The following is a 10,011-nucleotide window of genomic DNA, read 5'->3' as shown; positions in this document are numbered from 1 at the left end:
GTGACAAGCAAGTCTTCAGCAATTACAGGCCCATTTCTGTTACCCTTCATTGCTGGAAGTTATTAGAGCACATTATTTAGAAACGTATAATTTGTGGGATTCTACATTTCACACACTAGTAATTTCCCACCCCGCAGCCATCCGCGCTCAGCAAACATGCCTTGCGAGCGCCGGCTGCGGACGGGTCCGTTGTTTGCGGAGACAGACAAAGGCAGGAGGCGGCGAGGGCAAAACATCAATGGCAGCATTTATTGCAAAGTGCAAATCAAATACACTGCATACAGACTAATCGTAGGCCATAACGGTAACATTGGGAGCGAGGCATTAAACAACGCTAGAGATCGAGATGGTTCGACTCACCGATTGCATACCGGAGCAGCGGAGCGCTGCTCGTGCGAGCGCGGGTGCAGTCTCCCAGCTCGTCCGGACGCGTCCTTTGTGGCGCGTTCCCCCAGCTCAGGACCAGCGCGCCGAAACGTCCGCGCGCTACCGGATCCCCAAGACAAGAGCCCGTCCCCTCGTCATGCTACGTCCCACCAGACTTCGCCTTACGGTGGCGCTAGTATCGAGGAAGAACTGGTTCTCGGGTAAGGCAGAGGGGAAAAGGGTCAACGCTTCCACCAGGGCGGAAACAAACCGTCCGGTCGCTGGCGCCCTCCCGTATGGTTCCCGTCGCGTGAGCGAGGCGCGTGTGCACGCCGGCCGCAACGGGAAGCTAGCCAGAAAAGGGGTTCGCGTGAAAGTCGCGATCCCCACATCCCTCCCTCCTAAATTCCTTGCGTACGCCGGTGAGAGCTGACTACAGGACTAGAGGCGACGAAAAGTTCGTTCGTCGATTAAATCGTTAGTCACTGCATCGTGTTGCCTACGCCGGCTTCCACTCGTCCAATGCCACCGCTGGTAGTGTACCAGCAGGCCCGGTCGTCGCCCGCTGATGTCTGCAGGCGGGTAGCTCCGGGAAGAATCGCACCATCCAACCCAAGCAAGCGTTGCTCAAGTGGCGGCACATCCGTGATGGCCCGTGGCCGCCGAGCGACCAGACTGCCGACTATCTCAGCCAGGCTGGTGACGGCATGCCGCACCGCACCCCTTCAGCAGGCTCGGCAGCTCGCCCGGAACAGTAGACAGCAGCATAAACACGCTCCGTCATGTGGTCCAAGCCGGGGTGGCTTAGCTGCACAAATGAAACTCCCCGCACCTTCAGTGTACGGCAGAAAAAATAGCTCTCCGATCGCACCGCCTTTGTGGCGCGATCCTAACGACAACTGCCGAGTTGTCAGCATTGCCATCGCTCTGTTAATGCCAACAAAGCCCAATAAATAGTCCAAACCCTACAATGTATAGGGTAGGAAAAAACAGGCTGCAGTAGCCCTTTGATCCCATCGATCATGCGGTTCGATGTCGAATATCACAACTGCCAAGGCTTCGGCATAATTACCAGCTTGTTAGCGTCAACAAAGCACGCCAAATTGTCCTAACCCTGCAGCGTGCAGGGTAGGGAAAATACGAACTCGATTGCATCGATAACGTGACACAATCCGATGGTTCAGCTGCTAAGTTTCTCAGCAATGCAACCGCTCTGGAAATGTCCACAGAGCTAGAACCTGTTCTAACCCTATACGGTACAGGGCACAAAGAACACACACGGTCGCATCGACCGCCCGGAGCGGTGCTTAACCTTACAAATGCGAAAGCAGTATTTGCTCGCATCAGTAACACTTCGTTCATACCCATGAACGCGGAAACAGTACTTGCTCCCAACGACAGCCCTATGTTCACACATGAACGCCGCTTGCGTAAAAATGCTGAAATACGTTTCAACACAGTGGCGCGTAGTTTACGTGAACAGAGCGTGGTCTCTCGAGCCGAACAAGAAGGCTCCTGCAACGTTACAATCAGCGGGCGCAAAGTTTGCCTCGCGTAATTCTCCCCGTCAGTGGAAGAGGGATGAGGCCCCCCTTCAGTCCCGTCGCCCGCGTGGCGCGACAACAAAAACAACTACGTTGCGGAAAGCAGTTTTTCAAGCAGCGAGGGGTCAAAGCAAGTCTTTCCTGAGGCGGGAGAGATTCCTTTCTCTCGCGCGAGGCGATCAACAAAAGAGGAGGGAGCGCTCCATGCGCCCTCGCATTGTTCCCAAGGTCGTGCCTTCGTCTGGGAGGACCGGCTGCGAAAGCCTTCGGGTCGCTCACTTCGGCAAACGACCCGCATCCAACAACGCACCAAAATAACACAGACCAAACGAAAGAAACCCTGAACGTGCCCGTACGTGCAGCCGTGAGGAGACATCTGCTTTGTTAGGGTCCTACTCGCTCGCTGCAACACAAGCAGCTTATGAGCGAACGGCGCCTACCGCATTCAGCGGTATCGGAGCGCCCGTGCCAGGCTGCAATACCAGCTAGCCTTTTGCGGCACACGTGGCCCGGCCACACGGCTCCCAGAGCCTCGACTCCCGGAGTCGACAAAACTCGGACCCAAATTGCAGCTTCCGTACACACTCACTTCGGGCTGACACAACGGCGCGGGCTCCCGGCCTCGCGTGGATGCAAACTCGGAAACCCCCGTTTCCATAAACAACAACGTCCCGACAAAAATTCGGCGACCACGTGTTAACTGGCAGCGATGTCCTGCCATATACACGATTGCTGCAAACTCGGCGCTTAACAAATTAAAAACGCCGCAGCAATAAATAATTCGCCTCACTCTCAGGAAAGTTCGCCTCTGCTAATAACTCGCTCCAATCAGTTAGGCCTGAAGTCTGTTGTCTGTGCTCGGATCGTCCGACGCCAGAACAAAGGATGCTGCCGTGCCTCCTGCTCGTCTCCGCAAACAAGGCCCCACGTTGGGCGCCAGATGTGGGATTCTACATTTCACACACTAGTAATTTCCCACCCCGCAGCCATCCGCGCTCAGCAAACATGCCTTGCGAGCGCCGGCTGCGGACGGGTCCGTTGTTTGCGGAGACAGACAAAGGCAGGAGGCGGCGAGGGCAAAACATCAATGGCAGCATTTATTGCAAAGTGCAAATCAAATACACTGCATACAGACTAATCGTAGGCCATAACGGTAACATTGGGAGCGAGGCATTAAACAACGCTAGAGATCGAGATGGTTCGACTCACCGATTGCATACCGGAGCAGCGGAGCGCTGCTCGTGCGAGCGCGGGTGCAGTCTCCCAGCTCGTCCGGACGCGTCCTTTGTGGCGCGTTCCCCCAGCTCAGGACCAGCGCGCCGAAACGTCCGCGCGCTACCGGATCCCCAAGACAAGAGCCCGTCCCCTCGTCATGCTACGTCCCACCAGACTTCGCCTTACGGTGGCGCTAGTATCGAGGAAGAACTGGTTCTCGGGTAAGGCAGAGGGGAAAAGGGTCAACGCTTCCACCAGGGCGGAAACAAACCGTCCGGTCGCTGGCGCCCTCCCATATGGTTCCCGTCGCGTGAGCGAGGCGCGTGTGCACGCCGGCCGCAACGGGAAGCTAGCCAGAAAAGGGGTTCGCGTGAAAGTCGCGATCCCCACAAATTGCATTTCTCGAATTTAACAATCTATTGTTCAATTACCAACAATCATTCAGGTGAGGGCATCGTGCTGTTACGCAGTTAACCGAATGTGTGCACGACATTAACTGTAACAAGGACATTGGGAATTATTTTAACCCACTATTCATTGACTTTTCGAAAGCGTTCGACACTGTACTTCATTCTAAATTACTATGTAAATTAAACACAACATTGAACAAGTCGCAACTAGTTATTAAATTGCTAATTTAAGTTCAAACCGCTCGAAATTCGTCTCTTATAACTCGGCTGACTCCCATGTTGTTAATTAATGTTTGTTCGGGCGTTCCACAAGGTTTTGTACTTGGACCTTTACTGTTTCTACTGTATATTAACGATCTGCCTCGTAACGACAGTTCTAAAATTCGTCTGAATGCTGATAATTGTGTTTTGTATGAATCCATTGACTCTCATGAAGCTCATCATCTAAATAATTCCTTTACTAAATTCTGTGGATGATGTGCAACCAGGCAAATGAGTATTAATTTTAACAAATCCGTGCTTATGTATTTCACCGATAGCAAGTCCCCTTTCCTGCTTCCCGTATTCTTTTAACGGATCCCGCCCGAAAAAAGTAACAGAATACAAATATCTTGGTGTTACTCTTTCGAGCAATCTTAGTCTCAGCATATTAACTTTATCTGCACGAAATCTTTAAAAAAATTACGTTAAGGCGAACGCTTCCCAATCCCCAAAAAGCACTTAATTACTAATGTATATCGTTACGACCGCTACTTTTTGCCTTCCCTTGCCCTATCCTTCCTGGAACTTTCAACACTTCGCACGCACCGACTCAATGATTCTATGAAATTCCTTCCCTGTTTTAGTCATTCAGCGTTTCGAATGTCTGACGATACGTACATCTCACCTGCCCCACCGTCTATAACTAGAAGCAATCACCTTAACATGACGCCTTTTCATTGTAAAAACAAAACACTCAAGTTTAGTTTTTTTTCTTGTAATTGTTGTACACTGCAGGGAATCGCTTCCTGGGGGCCCACGTTCGCTTCCTCTGGAAAATTTGCATTTGCCCTTTCTGATTGATCTTTATTGTCCTTTTTGATGGTGTTGCTGTGTTGCCCTGTTTATTTGCTCTTTTGACAATGCGCACTCATATCGTAGGCCCAAGTGGGGGCTCGAGTTTTGTATAAATAAATAAATAAATAAATAAATAAATAAATAAATAAATAAATAAATAAATAAATAAATAAATAAATAAATGTTTGCAACTGAGCAGGAACAAATTTATCCGGCGTAGTCGGTTAACTGAAGAATTGAACTGTTTTTTTGCACAACCGCAGCAACAACTACTACAGAAACCACAACAAAACGCTTCCTATCTATAAGCTTTTCTAAGTATGGGGCTTAGGCCAGGTAACCACTGTTTTTATTGTAAAGGTCAGGGGCTGTCCGAGCACGGTAGCGACGTTACGTGCCGAGAAACAAGGAAAAGGGCGGTGTCCTTACGTTTGCGGAGTGAACCCTCCAATCTTCTTGCGGTGCAATATATCAGGAAAGAACATGGCCGTGGCCGTTCTTTTGACTAAGGTAAGTTGCGAGAACCAAAAAGGGACGCGCCAATCATGAAAGGCGCCGAGTATATGCCGATTTCAAAAATTAGCAGACTGCCCCGCCACACGATTACATGCGGTGGCCGCAACGAATTCCCTCCGAGTACCACAGGCAGGTTGATTCGGGTGAGCGCTGCCGAGTTGGTGCTCAGATGTTTAAAATAAGGCCGATGTCGTGGATAAGCACGGACGGAATCGGAGGCGTTTTCTTCCTGGAGTTGTCATGACCGGTGTCGTCTGCAATTTGAGAGGAGGCGCCGGGGGAAAGAGATCTAATTGCATGCCAGTTTTATTCTGTGGGAACAGGGGAACAAGCCAGCAGTCTCGGATGGGTCGTGATTCATCTTGAATGGAGTGCCTTGACGCGCAGTGTTACCAGCAAGCTCTGCACTCCACTTGGCAAATATGTGCCTACTTTATACAAACTGTGAATGTATATAGCGAATCAGAATGGGAAACGAGGGGCTCGTTGAAAATAAGACAGAAATAAGGGTTGGCAGTCAAGAAAACCTCGGAAAGCAAAGGGGAGGATGCGGTAGGTCATTGAAACAGATAAAGAATTTTGGAAAGAAAGAAAGAAAGAAAGTGGAGAAAAAATGCCCGCCAGGTGGAATCCGAACCCATGACCTCCAGAATACCGATCTGGTGTAAATGTAAATGTAAATGTCTGTAAATGTAATGTCTGTAATGTCTGTAATGTCTGTAATGTCTGTAATGTCTGTAATGTAATGTCTGTAAATGTCTGTAAATGTATACATTCATAGCAACACACCTGATCGTACCCGTTCCGCAGAGACGAGTGAACCTGATCATCACTATCATTTTTTTATTGGGCGCATTGATCTGGCTGCTACAGCACAGCTGTTGCGTGTGATTTTGGATTTAGTGGTTACGAAGAGCAATAATCATGCAAGATGGCACGGAAATTCCACACGTTATAATGTGGTTATTCGCTCTTCCGAGTACTCATTGTGAAAACACTTACTCATATGTTGACAGTCACCTCGATTGGGACAAATCAAGTTACACAAGACGTTAAGTGAAACGATAGTATACAAAGACCAATAACATAAATCTCACTGGCACTACCGGTGCTCATTTGAAATGGTTACACACGACAAATAAAGCAAGTGTTTCGTATCTTCTTTAGCTTCGTACCTGTGTTAATGCTCGCTACTACGATGAATTCATTATGGGTAAAGTAACAGCCAAAAAACGAAATGTAAATAAACAGTAACCGTACGTTCCAGAAGGTTCCATTCACGGCAGACGTGTTTGGACGCAGCTGGGCTAATTTTCACAGTTTCTTCAGGACATCGGACATTCGAGTTCTAATCCTTTGGCACTCATCTTTCATAAAGTTCTACGGCACCTTTGTACCTAATTTGAACCTTGTAGCACCAATAGGTTTACAGTTATAAATGTTTTATTTCCTTTCGGCACCCGGGCGGCCGCGTGCGCTGAGTCCCACGCGAGCAAGACATATCTAGTCAACTTCCGCGGCAAGGTGGCTCTTTAAGGGCCAGACTTGCGTTATCGCGTTGCTGTTCCGATATTTTGTCAAGTAAATGAGCTCGCTAGGCGCATTTTTAGTATAGTTAAAGCCAAGCGTCGGCCCTGAGAGCGTTGGTTACAGTTACAGTCATAAGCGTCATCCCTGCCTTGGCAACAAAATTTGACAATTCGACTGAGCACCCCTCTCTAGCCCACCCTTTAACCAACACGTTCTGTATGTATGACATTGAACCAAATGATATCGAAGCTGTTATATTAAACTTGTCTACGAATAGAGCTGCTGGACCAGACCGCATCACGGTGTAGTTGCTGATAGAAAACAGATATCCTGTGCCCTATCTATGCAAGATCTGTAATCATTATCTGCGTGCTTCTACGTACCGATGTCCATTAAAAAACCTAGGGTCGCACCGATCTACAGAGACGGAGACCTCTCCGACCCATCTAGGTATCGGCCAATATCCGTGCTAAGCGTCCTTAACAACATATATACAAAAATTCTGGTAGCCCGAATACATAAATTCCTAGATAAAATCACATAATTTGCCGACAACAATACTGTTCTTGGTCCCAGTATTCAATATCAACTGCGGTGCTGCCTTTAACACAGGCAATCAACTCTGCCCTAAATAATAACAAATTGGTGGCTGTAGTGTACTTAGACTAAAAAAGGCATTCGACACTGTAGATCATTCCGTTCTATTACGCAAATTGAAGCCCTATTGTTTTAGAGGTACATCCTTCGAGCTATACGCAAGTTATTTTCACGACCGGTGTCAGATGGTTCGCATAAACAATTAATGTTCTTTGCCGCAGCCTATGCAAACTGGAGTACCACAGGGATTTAAAAATGGTTTTGTTTCAACAGGCTAATAATTAATACCAATAAATTAAATATACAATTTTTCATTCACGTAACAGCGCCGTCAACGTTAACTCCACCAAAATAAGTATAAACATCATTCCCTTCTCCATGAACCTCTTACAAGTACCCTGGCGTTCATTCTAATAACCACTTAAACTGGCCAAACCACGTAACGGAAGTTCGTACTAGGCTGTCGTCCGGATTTAATGCTTTGTTACATGCCTGAAACTACTCCGATCGAGACATTTTACGAACATTATACTTCGCATTCATTCACTCTCACATTACATATTGCATTGAATCTTGGGGATGGACTTATGAGAGTTACCTAGAACCTATTCGGAAATTACAGAAACGATCTGTAAAAACAATAACACACTGTAAGCATTATCATTCGAGTCAAACATGATTTTACAATATGCAAATTTTACCTTTTGATGCAATGCGGTAAGCAAAGGCGGCCAGCTTTCTAACATCATGCGGCACGATACCTTTTCCACGTATCCTTGTTTTACGCTACTTCTCGTCCCACTAGAGGCGTTGCATGTGGTAATTTCAATCTTACCCCCACAAACAACGCGTACGGAGAACGTCAGTTACCATTTGTAGGAACAAAATATGGAACAGCTTGCCACCTGAAATAAAGAAAGCCCAAAACTTTATAACCTCGATAAAATATTTATCTAAGCCTAAATCATGCGACCTAACTTTGTGATTTCCTTTTTATAGGTGGGTTTGTGTGCACAGAAATAACATACGTGGCGGATGGTTATTTGGTTTGTGCATTCTATGATATCAGTGCCAGTGATTTGATTGTGAATCTTTTTGTGGCCAGGCATCGAAAGCCTGTATTTGCATCGTATTTGTAAATGCCGGTATTTGTATTGTATGGCTCCTTCGAAGTTTGCCATTTGTTTTTCTTTTAAATTATATTATGTCCATTGTAGTGATTTGCCTGCGTTGGTGCACCTTTCCCGACTATCGCCATTATAAATTTCATTGTTACAAGGCCCATATATTGCGTATTATAAAGTGCTTGTACCCGTGTTGTACAAGAGTCTCTATTTTGGTGTGTTAGCAGCTTGACATTTTCTACTGCAGTAGAAAGCTTGCATCACTGCATGCTTTATTTTGGACCCAGAACTAGCCGTTGGCACAGGTCCAAACAGTGTGATGATCCTTTGTATATATGACTGAAAAAATAAAAGAAATCAATGTATGAAAAGAAATGAATGAAAAGCTCAAATTTTAACAAACAGTCACCATAGCTTCGAGGCCCTTCCCGTCACGGCGGGAAGGTTCTGGGACGTTCGATAAACTTGCCTTCATGGCGGACATACTTAAAAGGAGCTGCGCGAGCTGAGATTCAAAATAGCCAGCTGAGCATCAGTTATAAAAAGCTAAGCTTCTCTTGGCCAGCTTCTCTTTCGCCAACTGAGCTCCAAACTAGCCATTTTTTTCGCATCTAGGCACTTGAGCATGGCAGTGGCTTACCTTTCCAACAGCCAGACATGAGTGAATCTCATCAGTTAAGCCAGCGTGCCAGCTTACTCTTTCAGAACCGCGCGTGTAAAAAGAAAACCGAGAAACACTGGCTGGATGTCACTACAGGCATGCGCAACACCGTCGTCGGCAGGAAACTTATATCGCTGTCTCTCTCCCTTATAAAATAAATTAAAATTAAAATTAAAATAATAAATAAATTAAAATAAATGTGAATCAACCTAATGTAATGAGAAATAAGCATGCCAAGAACGTCTTCTTTAACTTGAGAAATGAAACATTAGCAGAAGTAGCAAAATATAACTACCTCGGTCCGGCGCAGAATAGGTATGGGCTAGGGAGTACTCCGCAAGCACTCCCAAATAATGAAATGTGAGCTACCTCTGTGACTCAAAAGAAAAATATACAGCCAGTGCATACTGTCTGTGGGGACAGGGGGGGGGGGGAAATCCGACTGCCACCTGCTAGTGGTCCCCCCTGCCAGCTGGCTGGGCAAAGGCGGTTTCGGCTGCCTAGCTTTGGTCAGTTGCCAACGACAGCGGTGGGTGGGTGCCAGGTCTCACCCGGGGATGCAAAACCCCAAGGGAGTGGCAGCGACTCCCTGGAACTGTATGGGCCAGTTCCTTGTTCCAGAGCCGATGCTGGACGCGGAGGCAGGCCCGGACAGCCTGGGTGGCTACCGAGGTTGGCTCTGGGAACTTGGCTTAAAAGCGGTGAAAAAGGATCTCTTATTAAGGGTCCGCCGCAGTCACCCCACGCGGGCACGACTGCTCGCTGCCGACACGAAGGTTCCTGGACAACAGGATCCAGGGCCTTCGATAGGTGCTCATGATGGCCAAAATCTCTGGCCTTTAGTAGCGACCAATCTAGGAGGCGCGCACTTGCTAGGACCGAGGAAAGAGGGATTGGCTCACTTCTTAGGGAAGCTTCTCGTCCTCAGTATCGGGAGTAGGGCTGGTCGTACTCTATAAGGATTACTCCTTCCACCTGATGACTGCTGCCTG

The sequence above is a fragment of the Haemaphysalis longicornis genome, unplaced genomic scaffold (assembly GCF_048455015.1).
Source record: "Haemaphysalis longicornis isolate Haplotype H1 unplaced genomic scaffold, Haemaphysalis longicornis Haplotype H1 scaffold_6, whole genome shotgun sequence".
In the NCBI taxonomy this organism is placed as follows: domain Eukaryota; kingdom Metazoa; phylum Arthropoda; class Arachnida; order Ixodida; family Ixodidae; genus Haemaphysalis; species Haemaphysalis longicornis.
Note: the sequence above shows the minus strand (reverse complement) of the source record.